Here is a 20,579-nt window from a genome sequence, read left to right on the forward strand (position 1 = left end):
GAGACATGGTCATTCAGAGGCATAGTTTTAGTTAACCATTCGACTACCTGCGATTCCTGTGCAACGGCCACCGTAGAAAAGGTGCAAGAAAAAGAGTGGATCAGTGCGGAGGGATCAGGAGGGGAGGGGATAACACGGTCCATGGATCTCCGACTAGGTGTGACCGAGAACGAGCACGGGTGAGACAGCGTGTCTCCTCAGCTCCAGATAAGAATCTGTCACTGGCTGACTGGTTGGTACACTAATGTCAAACGACAAGATACTTACTACCAGATAAAATGCCGGGAAGTTCGACCACTCATCCCCGATGCTGTGACAGCATTCATCTCGCGATGCTTTCTCACCTGCACGTCCCACGAATTTGTGGAGAGACGATGATGGTCCTTGAAATGTACATTGAAAAGGGATTTAGTTACGGTATCCTGTTGAGGTTATATTAAATAGATATAAGAGTACACCCGATTTATTCAGCTAATCACTTTTATTCAACTGTATATATTATACGTACATACTTAACGATCTTCAAAGTCTCCTTTAATAGATGGATGCAGTTCTGGATTAGCAGCCTCGTTCGCGGATGAGAAATTTAAAAACGGCCGAGGGAACGTCAATCCAGCCTCCACCTGAGGCAGATTTCGACGGACGCGTCTATATCGAGGTGGGTCCAACCGGGCGAGTGGGTGACTGACTCTGGCATTGTCGTCCGACAAGATATACGACTCTCTGTTCCCAGAAACAGTTTATATTCCGACCGGAGGATGAGGCCCGAAGATCGTTATATACCTACCTGACCCAAAAGATCCTGGTCGTTCGTTCGGAAGCGCTCAGTTTTGGGATTCTGCGTCCGAAGGCACTCGGTCAGGGACGCCTGCCCTCTTCGGATGCTTTCGTGATCAATTTTCGGGAACTTACACCTCCTGGACGCGCATAGCTCCGCCCGCCAGGAATTTATAGCGCTCCAAGATTCGACGAGAGCAAAGAGTTTTCCTCCTCTTCGAGCGTCACTTGAATATTCGGTCGCTGGAAGTTAACCCTTTGCCGATTCTGGTTCGGTTCAGCGATCCTAATATTAACGAACATGTTCCTTAATTATTTCATGTCAGATAAGCAGAACGTCTGGAATCGTGCCGACCACTAACACATATTTCTCGGGAGGCACTGTACAAGATCACTTTTACTACGTTTAATTTTCATTATTTTTACCTGCAAAAAATTGTGTATGTTCTTAAAATCGCGAATAATTATATGTATGCACAACCCTATATAAATATTCATTAAAGATTAAACAAAAAAAGTCCTCAAATAGAAGTAACAATTGACGCTCCAGACTAGAATACTCTCTTAACGGAAACGAGAAGCGGTGCGAAATTAATTTGCCAGGACGCGTGAGGGATCGCCGCGTGGCTCGCGTAAATTTTTTTACCGCGAGTCCTCTCGTTAACATTGTTCGCGCCTACGCGCGAGAAAACGCGCCCCAGGAGGCGCGTCACCGTGTCACCCGGCGCTGCGTTGTCCAGATCGGACGATAAAGCGGCCGCCTTTATCGCGAAGATGAACGGAACGAGCGGTGATGAGACGCGACCGACACGCGGCAATAATTGTCCCGGCAATTGACTGGATCGATAGTGCTCGAGCCGATGATGAATTCCGATCGCGATGACGAGACACCGGGTGTCGCTCGACGATGCGTCTGCAGATTCTTCGGGCGCAATTTACATTCGACGTTGCTTCATCTTTTAGATATTGAATCGGCGTTAAACGACAGCCGGACTCGAGAATTATGGTACGCTGTGCTTTCATTGAGAAATTGATTGGCTAACGCCGCGCGTGATTGTTATCGAGCCGGTTTAAAATGATAAATATACATATCAAGTTAACGGGGCGCGCTTTTCAATAATCGTTCGTTGAGTACTCTGATGGATGTTGCGAATACGATTCTCGGGACGACGCTTCCTTTAATTTCGTAACGATTTCATAGTTGAATTGAAAATTAATATGTTCGTCTTAACGAGCAAATAATAATTCATCGAGGTTTAGGATCCATAATCGAGAATAGTAATTATTTGTCGATCGATCGAGGATACCGTCAAACGGTGAGGCATCGAAACTATTTCCGCTCGAAACGATGGAAGTGTGGCCATCGACGAATTCGTCACGTCGACCGTCCTCGACTCCGTATTTCGGCAAAACGCCGTGGTAATCGAGGTTTCGCGAGCTTCGAGTGAACGACGGAGATGCAGTGAACGGGGGAGAGGGACAAAGAGATCGAGAGAAGTTCTTTTGAGAGTATTCGGGCCCTCTCGGCCATAAATAATACCAAATGTTGGGCCCCCATAAGTCAGGTAGACTCGGTCCCCGCACGGAGACTATACGAGTCTATATAGAGAGGAGGTCGTCTTCTGTCCCTCCCCCACCCGTTTCATCTTCCTCTCCGTTCTCCTTTTACACGGCAAAAATTGCCTGTTTCGGTCCCGGTGGTTTTCAGAGTCACGCCCTGAAAAGAGGTGCAGCGAGGGCGTATGGGAAAACGGCTCGCACACAAGGTGGGGTATATACGTGTGTATTTATCCCGCGGACGTCTTCATAATCTGTTAACCTAGATGGAAAATAGGGCCCAGGGATTGGGCACCTGCCCCCGGGAACTTTCTCCCTTTCTATCGCGATCATGAGAAATATAAACAGATCGTAGATCACTTTCGGGGCGCCCGACGCGACGGTGGCTTGAATCCGATCTTGGAATAATTTCCTGACCTCATAAATTTTCGGATTATCAATGGCAACGCGGCAATATGGCGTGAGATTAACGTAGAAAGGATTCTCTGATTTTGTTACCTTTTTCGAAAATATCTAACCTCACCTCATGCCTTCTTTAAACAACACACGGGTCATACATAATTAAGCAAACGAATGTTTTTCTCGAGCAATAATGTTCAATAGCTGGTGCGTAACTACCTCGACGCTGCACGTAGAATATCATTAACGGTGCACATTCTACTAATTGGGATTCTACCAACCCATGCAATAAGAAGTTCTCTCGGTCTTTTTTATATACATTAGCAACAGAGGAGCACCATGAACAACAGCATAATTCCTCTACTTTACACACCTAATGTATTCGTATATCGAAAACCAATGGCGTTGATAGGGTACGAAGATTTTACTACGTGTGTATAGTTCGTTGCTCGGTAGTTGGCGAGGCAGTTCGATTGGCTGTCGCGTAACGACGACACCTTTACTCCTTTTTGTTATTTCCTACTTCAACTTCCTACTTCTTTGTATATATACAATTTACGTTTCTAACTTTCAACCTACTCCGTTGTAATTGAATGGAACTTGTTGGAAAGTAACGTCGTTTCTTTTAACGAATTCTCTTAACGAAAGCCACGATCGAGCACTTCGCGCACAGGAACCCTTTGTCCTCGATTAATCGCGTTACCTCGATATCCAATTCACGGGAATCGATTCAACGGTGGCCTGGATGCAGGACAAGTACGCGAGCCGTGCACGAGTCTGAGATATTTTCTGTGTCGCCGCAGTGGGAGTTGGCTGCGACGAGATCTGGCGCCGTGAGGCATAAGTGATTTTCTATAGTACACCGTATCGATAACATGCAACTAATGCCATTCACTTGTTCGCCCTTCCCCTAACACGATACCGATCTTTATAGAGGTCATTATTATCGGAGAGGCACACGTCGGTGCATTTACTCGACCGCGTTAACGGTTGCGACAATCGCTGCGACAAAAAAAGCTCGATCAGAGGAGTGATAACATTGATTTTCCAGCGGTCACTGCAACGCGTTATGCAAACTGGTCTCGATGGAAACGTTGGCGTTTGTTCTCTAGGAATTGTCAAGCAGCCAATGACTCGAGGTTCAAAAGTAGTAAGCATGTGAAATACTGCTGTCTTTGAAAGTGTCGTTTCGAACAAAATATTGTATAACGCAGGTTTCTGAATGGTTGAAACTGTTGTTTGCCTGGATCGATTAAAATTTTCAATACTTGTTTATCATTCATAAGCTCAATGATTTTTATCCGACATTGAAAATTTGCACACTAGATATCAAAAGGCTGTTGATTACACAATTGATTAAGAATGGAAACTTATTAAAAATGTATTCGTTTGAATTTAATGTAAAAGAAACGACATTACTTTTCATTAAGTTTCGTTAACTTTGCATTAAGTCTTCCTAATAGAAACATCGCTCGATCAGGTGGCTCATAGAAGGTTAAGCGGTGCGCAAAACGGCGTTAATTATCAAAATCAATTAGTTACCCACGCATCCCATGCGATTTCACGCATGCGTCCACGATCCAGCGATCGTAATCCCACTCCCTCCGGTGCAAAATGGCATCTCACGAATAGGGGGAAAAACGATCGCGAGTCGACCTTAACGATTTTGGTGCGCGGCGATATCGCTTTTTACAAGAAAACCGGCGTTTCAGGATTCTCCGCGTTCGTTGTCTCTTGGCGTGTCCCGGGAGTCGAGTTTTTCGGGCGGCAAGCATGTTCATGGGGCGTACGATTGTCGTCTCGCGTCGATACGGCGGTTCGCGTGCGAAGAACCGGGGATGAACTTCCTCGAACTCATTGAATACCGGCTGACTTATGTCCCGAACCGGTGCACCTAAAGCTCGTCCTCTACGTCATCGCGAGATGCGGAGGAGATCACTGTGCTCTGCTGCTGCCTTATGGAAAAAGACGCCGACGAGCAAGAAGCCTGTCCCTCGGCCGCGTAAATATCTCCTTCGACGGGCAGCGTTTACCTACGTCGACGATCATGAAATTAACGACGCGATTCTTATTTATTTGTTTACGGGAATTATACCCTTTTTGCGCGGAGAAACAGAGAAAAGTAACGTCACGCTGAAAATGGGTAGCATAATAATAAATAAATATACAAGAAGCAGACACGATATACCTAGATAGATACGTTTAGACAAATCGATCATTTTTCTACTTTGATGTGTTCCTGGTATTGGAGCTTCGCTGGTATTGAATTACGCCACAGTCCACGTGAAGATAGAAAGAGTTTAAGTCATCGCTTTCTTATGTCCATGATTATTCAAAAACCACACGTACGTCAAGGTTTGTAGATTTTATCAATTTTCAGGAAAACCGCCTTTAGAAATGATTGTTTAGCTTCGGAACTATCAAAGATATTTTTCTTTGTTTCCGTTGGAGTCGAGAAGAGCAAATTTCTCGAAACTTTTAGATAAAAATTATGCTCGTCTCCGAACGATACTTTAACGACTTCTTCCTCTTTACAAATTCCGCGAGTTGCGCGAGCATTCGCCGAGCATCGGCTTTTCTTCGTCCGTTTTCTTCGTCCATCCTCTGTCCCCGTTACTACGTGCCTCACATTTGCGACGTGAGCGATGACGACGTGCAGAGCAACGACTAGCAGGTGCGTACCATAACGTACACAATTACGCGCCTTCTCCCTCCCCGTGGTCTGATAATTAATCACGATTAATAGCGAGCACCGAACCAGGCAACCGGAGAAGAACACGAGATTTATTAATCGATCGCGGTCGATTACGTTCGTAAATCAAAGGCGGATCGTCGTCTTTTTTCTCGGGGAAACTTATGCGTTTGTATCTCTTCATTTATCCGCCTGGATACACGTGCGTTTTTTGGCAGAGAGGGAAAGAGGCATCGAAATGCAAAGTAGTCATTGTATTCTGTCCTCTAATTGTTCCTCGGTTGTGCGGTCGGGCTTGCAAAACGTGGACACCCTCGTCGCTGGAGGAATTGCGTTTATTGGGGCAACGAGACTACCGGTCGTCTCTCCAACGGTTTATCGAAGCTCGAACGCGGGACGTTTCTTTTGAAATATTACCGCAAGAAGCTTCGAACTCAATTTAACGGTTCATCCTTCTGTTCGCCGAGGTATCTTCCTGATGGACGATCGTTTTAAGTTCATTTCATTACGGACAATTGCAAATAATTATTTTTATAGAAATAGAATTTACGAGTTGATTTACTGCTTGCTGCTTGTGAGGCTACCTATTTTAACACTGTCCGTACCGACTGCACGTATCTACTAATTGCGGAACGGTGTCCTTCGAACATCTATAACTTTGTTACTTTGACGAATATCGGTATATCCTTTTGCATCTTTCAAGACACATACTTTAAGAAAATAAAATTTAAAACGAGTCGATTTTTCCAAAGTTACAGATTAAAATATCTCCTTAAAACGAATTACGAGAACGAAGGGTTTCGGTCGCCATTCAAGACGCCGAAACTCGCTTCCGCCGAAACTACATTCACGAGCTCCGAATACGAGCGTTTCCCTCCAGCTGCGAAAATCTCGAATGGGGAGGGGGAGGGTTGAAAAAGGTTAAAGCAAGAAACCATGAGTCCCGAAGGTCCTCGTAGACGCGCGTGACATCTTAACTTCCGTCGAAGCGGAACCCACGGCAGTATTTGTTTGCCATTTATGGCCATTTAGAGCGGAACCCCGGGCGTGCGCCGTCGACCCCCCTCGTTCACGGCCTCGATAACGACGAAAAACGTCTCTTCACGAATCCCTGCGCTCTGCGTGCAAACCGGTGCCCTCGGTCCCGTACCAGCCGTTTCCCGAATTTCCATCGGCACGCCAACGGACGCGACGCATTTATTCGCAGCGACGTCGCCCGGAACGTGAACTCCCCCCCGCCCCCCCCGACCCCTGCAGCTTTTGACGGATTCGTTTAGGTCGACAGGAATTCGCCACGCTTTTTCGACACGGCCTCTTATTCCGGGGCTACGGGCTCCATCGAGCAACGTCTCGAGAACAACCGCCACGGTTTCTCTTCCTCTTCCTCTCCTTCTCCGTCTACTCCGACGGAAGCTGCTGAAACGATTTCCCGACTCCTCCATGGGACCGCGTCTTCAGCGTTCGACGTTTGGCGAGCAGATGCCTCGGATCGGTACAGAAGAATCTGTTCACTTGATGGAAGAGTTATAAATTAGAGAAACGCCATTGTCCAGCGAAGAAAACGTCTCGGTTTCCGAGGGAACAAATATTTTCATCCCCAGAGGCTCGTCGCCTTTCACCGAACGCTGCGAGATTTTCGGGCCTGGCCTCTGTCGTTTATTGCGATCGCTTTATTCGTGAATGGTCGACGGGGACGGAGGTATCTTGTTTTATCTACGACCTTAGTGCGAGCTCGATTCTCGAGAACGCGTGAAAAAAGTCGATTTCTCCAAGTTCTTGTCGGATATAATGATAAGTATTACAAGGAGATAGGTCTCGTTTCAAAGAGAAGACCTCCTAGGTCAGTTTTCACTACTGTCGATGTAAGAGGGTGCAACCGTAGACACGTGTCTTCTGTTTTTCTCCTCTTGTTTTTTCTTCGGTCACAAATATTTCAGCGACCCTCAGCTCCCGATCGGAGGGTTACGATACCAGGCTACTTCTCTTCGTGTCTGTTCTTTCGCTTTGTAAGCGTGAAAAAAAGGCATTCCGTGTCTTTTTAGCGGCTAGGACCTCCGTACGAGGACTCGGTTGTCCTCGTTCATTGTGCACCGTTTCCGCCATGTGCCCGACATACGCGCAGGGCAAATGGGAAACCGATTTTTCACGAGAAACGTAAACAGACGTCGTGAAATCTGTGGCGGTCGGGATTCCGCAAATGGCACTTTCGGGAAGCTGGTCCTGTCGTTCGAACGCGGACACGGGCAAGATTTATGTCGCCGTTTCGAGGACGAACCTCGAAATAGTCGAATGCGACATAACGGCTCGAATTCGAGCTTTTCGTTTTCCACGATCCACAAAGTCAAAGACGATGACGGTCGCAATGCAAAAAATAAGGGTTCCTTTAGCTGGGCATTCCGTCAACCACGTACAGAAAAGTACGCTTCCGTTTCAGTGGCGGATCTAGAATTACGAGGGGCCTTTCAGGACTTTACCGAAAAGTTTTATGTGAAAATATATTCATTCTTGATTCATCGCACTCGATTCCTGTTATTTCGCAGGAAACGTGGAGAATCATTCGTCGAGTAGATTTTAAGGGGTGTCGATGTCTAGTTTCCCTTCAGGAGCCAAGGGGTGTGGGGACGAGGACATTATTCGCGGTCTGCCAAACTTCGCCCGAGATCACCCCCTCCTGTCCCTATAAAACGTGCGAACGGCAGTCGTTACATCGTGTTTGTAAGGTTTATAGGAGATCGTGTGAGCTAGTATGTTGGACACACCCACGCCACTCCCACTCGGCGTGAGTCCGAACCTTCCTTCCTCGGTTCTCCGTCCTGTTTGCAACCCTTCAGTATCTCTCGATCCTGCGTGAACCGCGAGATAGTTTGGGGGCAGTGATGAACAAAATTTTTATTCGAATAACAGCGACTGAAAGTATCGAAAAATATATCACCTCTGTTATAAGTTTTCCTTGTTAACAGATGTCGTTACTATGAACACTAAGAATGAATGGTTGGACGATGATCGACATTTTGTGCTCGATTTCAATATTGTTTCTCGTGCAGTTAAACGTAACAGTTACCGGTGCAGGTGGTATTTATGGGGGTTTATCCGAGACAAAACATGGTCGTATTTTAATTAACTTCGTAAATGCGACGCGTTCCACTCTATGCCTATTCTCCATTCAAAGCTAGTAGTTTAAAGCACGTATAAAATATTGATCACGACCAATTAACTTCCAAGCAGAAGTCAAGACCCTGGACAGAGACACTTAGGCATTCTGACTTTCCTTTGTCCCAGCCATAAACTTTTGGAAAGTATACACCTGGAATTCACTTTCGACCATTTAGCTTGCGATCCCCTCGTAAACGTTGTCGAAACTGATGTTCTCTCTCTCTGAACCTTGCTTTTCGAGGATGCATTATTTACAACCTCTCCGCCAGGTATTTTTAGTATTTGCTCGAATATTATCATCGACGATAAATTGCTGGTGAGATAATAATGCGGTACAATTAACAGATCTAATCCTCTTCTTTAATCGTCGCGAGGATATTGTAACATTTAGAACGGAACGTAAAATGACATAAAAATCACACGAATATAAATCCGGAGTTACATCCTTCTCGTACTTCAAACCATCGAGTGCTTTTTCAAACGCCTCGGATGCTTCGGCGCGAAAAGTCACAACTTCATCATCACTTTCGTTTACTGTTTCAGTTCGCGTACGATTCATGCGCATGACATGTGCAAAGACATTCCATTACATCGGTTTTATCACAGTCACTACATTCTAATATTCTACGCAACGTAGCAACAGCTTCTTCAACGTCATCTCCTGTTTTTCTTTCTTGTTCGTTAATTCCTTCGATTCCATTCGATAAAGGACTTCCTCGTGCTTTTTCGAACGTTATGCTTCTTACGCTGAGTCGAGCATGTGTCAGTCGGCAAGTTTTTAAAATTTATTGTTTTATGTAGGTAACTCTTTTATTTCCTTCCTTAAAGACTCCTTGAGCGACAGTTTGAAGATGTCCATGAAGGATCCCTTCGGGTTCTGCGTGAGCTCTTAACGAATAAACACTGTGTTTGCAACTCGAGAACGCATCCGTCGTGGGTATTTAATATTATGCATCGAATGAAGAACATCTAATCACCGAATTAACGAAATTCCTGCTTTGGAAGAGTAAGAAAAAGCAGGATAGGGAGCAAGGTCTCGAATAGCGACCACCCAATTATCCGACCGAAAGTCATCGCTTCGAACGATGACGGCGCGCAGAAGAGTCTGTGCTCTCTCTCTCTCTCCCTCTCTCACCGAGCCACTGAATTTACGATCAAACAAAAAGCTCGCGGCAATAAATGTGACAAAATATTTCCATCCGAAAGTATTTACGACGAGGCTATATTTCAAAACGAGGTACCATCTCGCCGGATCGTCGTGCCAGACATTTCTGCGAGGAAAGCAGCCCAAGCATTGTTCCCTCGCTTGCCGAATCGTCTATTCGTTGGTATCCGCGAAGCTGAAGTACGTAAATCTTGCGAACCAGCTACTCGCGGAGAGAACTGGCAAGTCTGGATCTATGTAATTTCTTCTACAACGTCGTCTCTACCACGGAAGCTGTGTTTAGCTGTCTTTCGAGGTTGATGACGAAACGGCAAAGGAACGATGTCCATGTTCCAATTTTCGTCGAGCTTCGTATACGAGGTGAGTGTGGAAAATATAGTAGCCTATTGTGATAAGCTGGGAGTCACGATCATCTCAGAGGATTAACTGGAGGGATGAGGACACAATAGCAAAAGCTCGGTGTTTCTGATCTGAGCACCCTAGCATTACTCTGTAAGCAAGTTTGAACTCTTCCTTTTAATTACTCTTTGTGTTTGTTAGTCCACACAAATATCCCTTACAACTCTTAATAATAATAATAATAATAATAATAATAATAATAATAATAATAATAATAATAATAATAATGTTCCAAAGTCGCGCAAAAGTTCAACGAGACGAAAAGAAGGCGTATCGAGCGGAGGGCAGGCAGTTGGAATCGTTGCGTCGACCACGAACCATGGAGACGTCTAGGACATTACGCGCTGGATGGACTCGTAAAGGGTTGATTTTACGGGCGCGACGTTCCCTTCGGTTCGGAATTCCTCTGTTCGCGGGCAGAGAAAGGGCGGCCTTCGCGGCTTTTAGATGCCCTGCCTTGAACCACGGTCGCGGAATTCAGGATTAGAGGAAGACAGACCCCGGGACGTAATTCTTTAATTGCATCGGCTAATTGGCTCTGAGTGGCGCCACGGTGCCACGGGACATCGTCGATGACAATTATTCCGCGAGAGGGGGACCCGACCGTAAATTGCTTCGGCATTTTTATCGTTTCTTTAATCGGCCGTTTCCCCGGTTCGTTGTCGAGCCGTGTTTCTTGCGTCTCGGAGAGTGCATGACGAGACCGTCGGTGGTGGAGTGGGTCTAACGACGTGTAATATATTATTCTGGGAGACGGGACGAATTTACTAATTGAGACTAAGGCGGGTTCGATGGACAAAAACGCGTTCGATCCAAGTGCAACCGATGCTGTCGGGTCACAGAAATCAATGGATCGTTACTGTTCGATGGTAAAAACAAATCGAGTCGTACGGATTGATCTCCTTATGAAGCACGAGGATTTTTAACTATTTTTGTTCAAACGTGAGTCACCCGATTCCATTCAGTGCAGAGGTTGGCCAAATTCTGACTATGTCGCGAAGAAGAATATATACATTAGGTCGTCCCATAAGTTCGTGCTGAAGATTGTGTCGATATTTAATAAAAAAAAAAGAAACTACAGAAATTTTATAGTGACGGTATCATGACTATGTCTATAACAATCTGACTCGTAGAAAAAGGATCGAGACAGTTGTTAGTTCTATCGAGGCGTCATAGTCTCTAGAACTATCGGCTTTCCTCCGCGTCCGACAGCCGATCGGCCAGAGTATCCATAATGACAAACCGTCTCTCGCGAACGAACGGTTCAAAGCCGTGGCCAATGTTATAAATGCATCGAGGGGGGACGAAACGAGACGGGTCGAAGGATCTATCGATAGCCGATATCCTGGCTACGTTTCGTAGACGCGACCGCCTCGACAAGATCGATTTGTGTCGAGGCAGTTCGAGAGCGCGAGATGGATGGGCCAGAGCACAAAATCTATTAGTCATCACCCACACGATATCGAGTGTCTCTCTCGCTCTCGTCGTTGATGGTGCAGACAGGTACGTCCGATCAGCGTTATTGTGGCCGACCAATCGCGACGCGCGTTTCTGTGCACCGTGGAATGTTAATGCGTTCGTGGAGCAAACGCGTTCGAAACGATACGCAGACATTACGGTGCACCGAATGAATTTCCTCTCGACGATCTGTCTGCTCTCTAAACTGCCTACCTTTAAAAATGGTCGTACGTTGTGGTATTTCGTTTACCACAAGGGAATGAGAGGGGTAGCTTTCAGGTGTTCGCTTATTTATGAAGATTCATTGAAATCAAAGTCCAACGTGCAGTACTCCTGCAGCCGATTGCAGCATAGATACTATCATTTAGAATCAACTTCCTACTTAGCTCGGACGTTGCACGGCAATTTTCCCATCGTACGAGGGGAACTGGACGACTCTCAGCTTTCAGAAATAGATGCACAGCGTCATCGAGTATACCAGTCCCCAGAGAGATTGCTCGCGCAGAAAGAAATCGCTGAAAATGAGCCAGTTAGCCGGCTAGATTGCGTCGGATGTTCCGGAACGAGCAACGAACGAAAGAGGGGCAGGCCTCTCTCGTCGGAGTTGCTCACTTCCCGCCACTCGGGAGCACTTCAAGTCCATTCACTCAATTCATTTTCATCTCCGATTCGCAGTCCACCCTTCCTCCTCTGTTCTCTCATTAGCAGTCTTTCCGGTGGCCCCGAGACTCCGATCGCGATGAGATTCTTCCTAAGAAAATTAGCCCTCGTTTCCGACCTCCGGTGGTAAGGGCATCGCGGAGATTCGATTGTCCTTTAATGGATCCTGAGGAACGCGACGGACACGCCTCCGTTTCCACATGTTCTCGACGGCGCGATTATAATTCTGGGCAAATTCATGATTCCTCGTTTGTAGAAAACCTCGTGAAGTTATTAACCATCGGAATTACAAAGAGACAACCATCGCGACAAACCGAACCAACATTTTGGCCAAACTAATATCTCGTCGTGTTTCTTTAAGACTAGTGTCGATAAACATTATTCGATATCAAAACGTTTTAAAACGTGTCGATCGGCTTGACAGTCTTTAACGAGCCTTTTGTACGTTTATAAAGTTAACTAGGAGTTTCAAGTCCAATGGAAACTTCTAAGATCAATCACGACTCTAAGAAGGAAGACTTTCGCGACCATCTGTTATCGAGTAATGTCCGAATCGATTAGAAACTTGAAAGTTTCGAATCTTCATCGGAAACACTGATTCGACGAACCGTCAGTAACGACACGTAATGTCTTTTACGACGGAGTGACATCAGAGTTTAATCGTAAACTTTGTTATCGCGCAAGGTAGGAAAGATCGCAGACAATTCGGGTCGTTCCTGTTGCGACGTGACCTCTTTACAGTAGGACGTAGGTTGGTGCTTCTAAGCTGATTGAGTGCACTCTTCTTTGTTGTACCAATCGACCCAATACTCTTGTTCTTAATTTGTCAGACACAATGGATCGTCAACGATACGGGATAACAAACGAACGACCGGGCGTTTTATTAAAAATCATCGAGCGCATTGTGTGTCGTACGTCTAGAAATTTGTCTCCATATCGCGTCGATAGTACATACTATCCGAGTTTTAGTCCGAGGTATAGTCTTGAGCAACGAACTATAGCTAATTATAGAGAACCACTGTCTTTATACAATGGTTAGTTAGGTGAACAATGGTAGAAGACGCGTGGACGGAAAAACGAGCTTGATTTGCATAATTGAGTTAATCACAGAAGAGGACGCCAGTTTTAGAGGGTAGCTGGCACCGCGGCAAGAAACGAAGCCGAAGGAGCACTTATCTCGCATCTTCGAGCGTAATGAGCGTTCGGTTACAAGATCAGTCGTCTTGTCTCCGCGAGAGATCTCGACGAGGAAACCTGCCGACGACAGGGGCGTGCACGAGGTGGATCTACGTGACCAAGATGTCGAAAACGAACACAGGGCGTGGCACCCGCCGATGAGTTACGATGCACCCTTTGTCTTAGCCTGATCTCGACTGCGGAACCTGGTAATTATCGTCATTTCCATTTTTTACCCCGGTTTCGAGGCTCGTGTCGGAGCTTCGACGGGACCACGAGCCCCACGACGCGACGGGGAGCTTGTCCCGTGCTCCACCCCTCCGGGACACTCGAGTTTTATCAGTAATTGATAAGCTGTCCTCGTTACGTATGGAAATCGCCAGAGAATTTTGACAGATCTCCAAATATTCACGACTCGTTTATTAATTAAGAAAAACGTGAGATGAAAAATGTTACGTACCGCCGTCCTCTCGCAGGGGTGAGCTAATCGGAAAATCTTCGAGGAAGGTCCGATAGAAAGAAAATAACGACAAAGGAAATAACAAAATATGACGAGGGAAAACATATACCTACACCTACGCGTTTGGGTCAAGGGATAGCCCAGGAAAGTTGCATCTGCTGCTCACTAGGGGGTGCGCGATCATTTTTTAGGGGTAACACCGCCATCGTAAGGGTGAGTTGCCTAACGAATCGGTTTTGTTCGCGGCCCGGACAAACATCGACGTAAATAAAAATAAAACGGACAGGAGACGTCGTCTTTTCCCCTCGTTTCGCATTTACCTATATTGTGCGTGGTGGCTATATTTTCATCAGGGCCAGCAAAGAAATTACTACTTTATTGATACTGTATTTATTAATTAGTCCATTTAGCCTTTAATAAGAATTTATCACCCTGGCTGCAACCGCCAATTATCTTCGCCGTCTATTCAGCTGATCATAGTCGTCACTATTGTTATTGGTTATCAAACAATTATATAATTAAGACGTATACGTGATTTTGTGAAGAAAGTACAATTATTTGGTGAAATGTTGATATATTAGTATGTGACATGAAAGTTAGCCGGACTCATAAATGGTTAAGTATCGATAAAATAAATGCTTCAAACGTAGATGTTATTATTTCCACGGGTTCTGAATTTCCTAATTTTTTATTTGCCTTTCGAATCGATTTTGCAACGACATGCCGAGGTTCTGATTCCTGACCGTGCTAATATACTATAAAACGTCTAGCGAGTGACAACACGCGCGAGAGAGCGTAGCTGTAAATTCTCTCGTAAAATTATACCGCACGACGTGCTGAACGATAAATATTAATGCTTCCCAAAAACGGTTTTCCTCTTTGCCTTCGGTCCTCTTTTTTCACCACGGTCCACGTTCACCCCCTCCCAGCGTCCCCGGGAACGCGAGTCGTAAATCAAGCTGCTAGAAGGAGGTTGTCAGCGAAAAATACGGCGGATAAAGGCGGCTGGGGGTAAGAGTTTGTTTTAGATGCCAGAGAACCCCTTTCGCATCCCGAGAAACATTGCTCTCGGCAACGACGACTTCTTTCGAACCTTCGACGATCGATGAAGGAACTTCGGGGTTCCCTCTTCTCGTTCATTACGATTTTTCACGAAGCACAACCTATATATTCGAGAAAAATACCCTTCGATTCTCACAAACCTTGGTAATCTTGATATAAAATATCCGACGAGCTAATAAAAATTTAACTTATATAAGAATTCGATCATCGCTATTATACATTCACAAAATCGAAATTTAAATTTGGGAGAATAAAATTAAATCCTGTAAAAACGATTCAAGCAACGTGGTTCGAAAAAGAGTGATGTACGATTATTCCCTCCGGACTGTTTCCAGGCGTGGAAGGTTTAATCTCGAAGGCGAGAGTTGTTTTATGCAGCGAGGTGTATGTGGCTAACAATTCCTCCAATCGTAAAGGACAGGGGTCGAGGATGCAATTTCGACAAAATTACGGAAGGACGATCATCGAACATTTATCGACGTGTCCACGCCTGAATGTCGACAAATGTTCCACCCAAGGTCCGATTTCTCTTCTGTGTTCCTGGAAAATGAGAGGAGATATTTCATTGTTCCTGACGGTGTGCTCGCAGACTGTCCGTTCCCTTTTTCTCCACCTTCTTCACGGCTATTCAAACTGGAATGACCAGCGGAACGACAGGCAGGGACGAAAAAATAAATAAATTTGATTATCATATCCCGTAGATTTTTCATGTTCCACGGAGACCCCTTCGTGATCTGTTTAAAGGGCCAGGGACATTCTGTAATATTTTTGTCGGCGATTCCCTTTACAGATAATCATAGATCCCTTATCTTACTTTGCATCGATCATAGAAATCTTATCTTTTAGCCACCTTCGAACCGCCCACCAACTCTGTCATCCCTACGCCGGATTATGCTTTGATCCTGACTTTGGAGTAATTTTGGGACACGAATTTATTAAGCGCATAAGTATTTCTTTTCACGGATACTTTGCATCTTGTTCGATTATTGTAGATTGCACTTAACCCTTCGTACTGGGATGTCTTTAATTAATTTTAATAAGCCTAAACCACAGATTTGTTTAGGTTACGATGTTTGTGGCTTCGTGTTTGTACGGCAGGTAAGAAAACACAGGGAAGAAATGCTGAAGAAGTCGTGTCACGAGAGGAATCGAGTTTCTCGAGGAGCCGATGACTATTGAGACCGACCGACAGAGATCGTCATGTCCCTAATGACTTCGAGACAAGATCTAGGATTCGGGATCGGTTCCAACTCGTGTCTTCCCGCCGTCTTTCCATCTAACCGCGAGATCTACAAACTTTTGCGTGTCGGTTCCCTTTTTGGATCCCACGACTTCTCGTCCATCGTGGAAACGCGCGTTCTTAGTGGATCGTAACAAGACTTTAGTAGCCCGTAAATTCGGTCGACGTTTCCAATTATGTGGGTTTTCGCGCAGGAATCCCGGTGGCCATCGATGACTCGTGTTTTCGTGTTCGCCGACCGAAACGGAACCGCCTCTCTCCTTCGTTTGTGTTGCGAGTCCCTTGGTATGCGTACCCATTTCTTCTCGTTTGAAACGTGTATACAAATGTACAATGTGCCTCTACAAATTTTATAACGTGTACCTCACACCCTGGCACACAAGTTTTTCTCTTGCATTCCCCGAATGTTTAAATAAATCGAATTTCTATTGGTACTTGAATGTAATAACTGCACGATGGTTCTTTGAATGCATACGTCTTAAAAATTTGGGACAATGTTCAATTCATATTCCAGAATAATATTTTAAGCGGTATGGTTGGTTTATTTTTAAGATCGACGGGTGTAAATACGAATAACCCCATTGCAGCCTGTATCCTTTGGTTTTTCACGTCACAAGAGATGGGTGTACGTGGACTCGCGTGACTGATCGTAAAATGCCACGACAAAATGTATAAATAAAATGTCGTTCCTCTTAGGAGAAGCACCGGGTCCGTCACTCGATAAAAATGGTCCCTGAATTCAGTTCAAAACGTACGACGGACGTGCTCGTTCGTGCACAGGTTAATGTGTACGCACACGCACGGTTAGATTGTGTGCGACCAATGCGTCGTGCTGTTAGTAAGCGACAGAAGGTGGATGGAAAGCATCATTCAGATGTACCTCCTAAGTGCACGAAGGAGCCACTAGTCCGGCTTTATGATAGTTATTAATATCAAATAGTCAGCCACCGTGCCCATTACGGACATAATGGAACGCCATTTTTTGCCGCGACAATGAGGCACCCCGTTAAACACTCGATGTGTTTGCATTATTCAAGTCGATGATTAAGCTTCGTTAATATATCCAATGGCAGGACGTAAAATAAGAGGACGATGCGTGGAACAAAGGCGATTCGAGGGCGAATAAAATCCACGGTCATCGTGAACGAATATATTTTTATAAATTGAGCGAGTAAGTTTTATTTACAAGGGTGCGATTTGTTCCTTCTTTATATTCATTTAATTCTTGCTTTACACTACATTGCATTTTCCTCATTAGGAATGTCGGTAGTTTGTTGAAGCCTGCTGGTCTCTATAGCTGAACCCGTACTGTAGCATGAAACTAGCTACAGCCCCTGAGGTCTTTCGTAAATTGTATATTATGTTATGAACACAGCGAATCTTGAAAAGTAACGTTTAACTTTACTACTTAATCTTTCAACCTAGATATATGAAACTTTCCGTTAATAAACTTATTCTCCTTTTATTGATTCGATTCGCAGCTTTAAACTGTTTTAAACTTGGATAAAAATCGCAGCAACTATTCAGGATTCGTCGTGCGTCCAAGGAGTCGCCTCGCTTCGAACGAATTTAAATCGATCCCTTTTGGTGCTATTTACAGAGAAAGGCTGTACAGCCAGGTACGTTTCAATAGTTAATTTCCTTAACCGGTTTACGGTTTGACCACATTCATTTTCATTAAACCAGTATTGGGATTTTGTTCCTTGGTCGAGATTATTAGGCCTACGGTGTACAGGATCCGTAAATAACCTGTCGACGCAGGCCAAGCAAAGGGCGCTGCGCGGAAGCAGGTAGAGCGAGGATCAATGGCATAAGCAATCCTATCTTTATTACTCTTAAGACAGTGGCAGCGAACCAATACTCTGGTAGTCTACTTTGAGCGAGACAATGTTTTCATCGACTTGAAACAATTGTCGCTAACGTTTCTAACGGGATTACATTTTACTAACTTTATGAACGTTGTTTACTTTATCATCCAATAGAAAATAACGCGAATTCAATAAAGAAACTACGTATGGTAGCTGTTAACTTTTAATAAATGAAAACCTGCCCCGTATGAAGCTAACGAAGTACCTAATTTTTTAGCTAAGATTGGAAAATTTAGACGATTGCTTTTAATTTTCAAGATTTCATCCCCATTTTCCTATTGTGTCGATCAAGAAGCTCCGAGGAAAATATGTTCCGTTGTATAAACCTATTGGTTGAGGTGATTTGAGGAAATTGTGTCCGGGAAAAGCCAGCTTTCCCCTAAAAGGGGTTACCTCGTAGATTCGTTCGCAGGTTTCAAGTTCATCTGTTTATTGACCTACAATGAGCCGTGCGACCGCTAGGTCGTTGGGATTAGGGCCATTAATATTCGTTATTCGCAAGAACCCACCAAGCGGCCTGTGGAACAAGACGATGCTCTTACAGCTTTTCATGGCTGTTTACCTGTTGACAATGCCAACCAATCCCATGTTGCGGCAAAGTAAACCAACAGGTGTGATGCTTAGGTTGACACCGGTTTCTCTGGTCGTGCTGCGATTAATTTTCCATGAGTGATCGGAGACAGCATGGTAGAAATATCAAATGGAAATGCAATACGTGTCTTATTTTGTCCTAAATTACACTCCATGAACATTCTATCACATCACAGAAGGCTCACAAATAGAAATAGATACACCCGTAATGTTTACTGCTATTTTCCCCAGACAGGTTATCATACGATACCTCGAAGTTATAAGACAAATGTCTGGCGAAGCTGGATATTGCTAGGTAGGGAATCGCCGAAAGATAAGAATTTGACGGTGAAATATCGAAGTATTTAATTCACCAGTTATCTCTAAACTTCTCTGTGTCCTTTTAACTCCTACATCGAGGTTTTCCGCTAGTCGGGGCCGTATCTCCACGCGGAAGTGGCGAGGAAACTTGGAAAAGGTCGATGCCGCGTGTCGCCGATTATTAATCGCTGGAAGTGAGTAAACTCGGTTAATTGGATAAGCAAACTCCGAATAACTGCTCGCGTGATTACGCGCGTGCATCCAGTTTTAAAGTAGGGTTAAACATCAACCGGGAAATTTCCACCTCGTTTCCCGCGGTAATTTATAAACGAGTGGCTCGCGTGACTCCGAGAGACTTTCTGGTCGGCTTAATATTTTTTCAGCTAATCGCGCACTTAAATTCGCGTTGCAGGAATAACCAGCCTTCTCGCCGTTACTCGAGAAGTTTGCTTTAGCGTCGCATCGTTGGCTCTGTTTGCGACGTTTCTACGGAAAAAGCGTCGTAAATCGTGAACAGGGTATGTTACGATGCATGTTGGTAAATATTACGATCCTAGCTGATGATTAATTCGTGGAATACCTACAAATAGATGAGCGACTCGACATGAATTTTGTACGTCTGCTATTGGAATACTCATTGAAACAATTGCGTCTATCAAAGACTTATACTTTCCGAAAGTTTAATCAGGAGATTAAAGTAATTTGTTTACTAGGATTCTTCGATTAGGCAGAGGACACCAGTCTTTAATCCAATTAAACAATCGTCGCGGAGCCTAAATGAAACAAATGGAATGGCTCGAGTTCCAATCGCTCCAATTAATAATTTCTTCAAAAGAATATCCTTTGCGTTCAATATAAGTGCTTAAATACCAATGTTTGGGATTCTACTCCAATTCTCAATATCTCCTAAAAAAATTCATACGCGAATCAACATTCTCAACTCCGAAATTTTCGAGCACAATAGCGAACTTGTACATTTCTTAAATATGAAATCACTTCATAAATTGTCGTGTATTCGCAAGATCGCCCAGAAACAGTTTTACGTATTATATCTACTCCAATTTACAACGCCCCTCTAAAAATAATCAGCATACTCCGAAATTTTTGAGTATACGGCGTACCTGATGAGTTCTGAAAGCAAGATCTTTCGACGGTCCTGGAAAATACATACCAGGAGCGAGACTTGGAAGGTTGCCACGGCGACTCCACGCGGAATGTCGTCGGGCGTCGACGTCGCGACGCCCCTGTGGCCATCCTCCGACGATAGGCGTTTACGGATAGGCGGAGCCGCGACATGCGCTCTGACGCGTATCCAGCCTCTGAAAACTGACCAGATTGGTGAGAGGCCTGGGGAGCGAGCAGGCCTCCAATTGCTAGGTCTGCGTTAGGTCTGCAAGTGCCATCATCGCCAATGGGACGCTGGTATCCACCTGGGAACGTCCGCCAGTGGTGGAGCTTGCGGCTGATTCTACTGTGTTGCTGGTAGGTCATGGTGGGGTTAGAGGGTGTTTCCAGCAAAGGGGCTGGCGATGACGCACGAGGTTGCCCGAACAGTCTCTTCAGGTACGGAAGAGGGAGCGAGAAAGATCGAGTGGAACGGCACTGTAGACGAAGAGCTAGAA

The 20,579-nt window shown here is 45.0% G+C and overlaps 1 long non-coding RNA gene across 1 annotated transcript in view; it reads right to left on the bottom strand.

Annotated features, from left to right (window-relative positions):
* Nucleotides 1-514: 514 nt before the first annotated feature.
* LOC128876134 (uncharacterized) overlaps nucleotides 515-20,579 on the bottom strand; it is an 85,671-nt gene continuing 65,606 nt past the window's right edge. The window contains exons 3-4 of the long non-coding RNA XR_008456957.1: nucleotides 788-1,063; nucleotides 515-723 (exon numbers count right to left, since the gene is read on the bottom strand). This is a non-coding gene — a long non-coding RNA (uncharacterized LOC128876134). The remainder of the gene's footprint in view (nucleotides 724-787; nucleotides 1,064-20,579) is intronic.

This window comes from Hylaeus volcanicus, chromosome 5 (genome assembly GCF_026283585.1).
Source record: "Hylaeus volcanicus isolate JK05 chromosome 5, UHH_iyHylVolc1.0_haploid, whole genome shotgun sequence".
Taxonomy (NCBI): domain Eukaryota; kingdom Metazoa; phylum Arthropoda; class Insecta; order Hymenoptera; family Colletidae; genus Hylaeus; species Hylaeus volcanicus.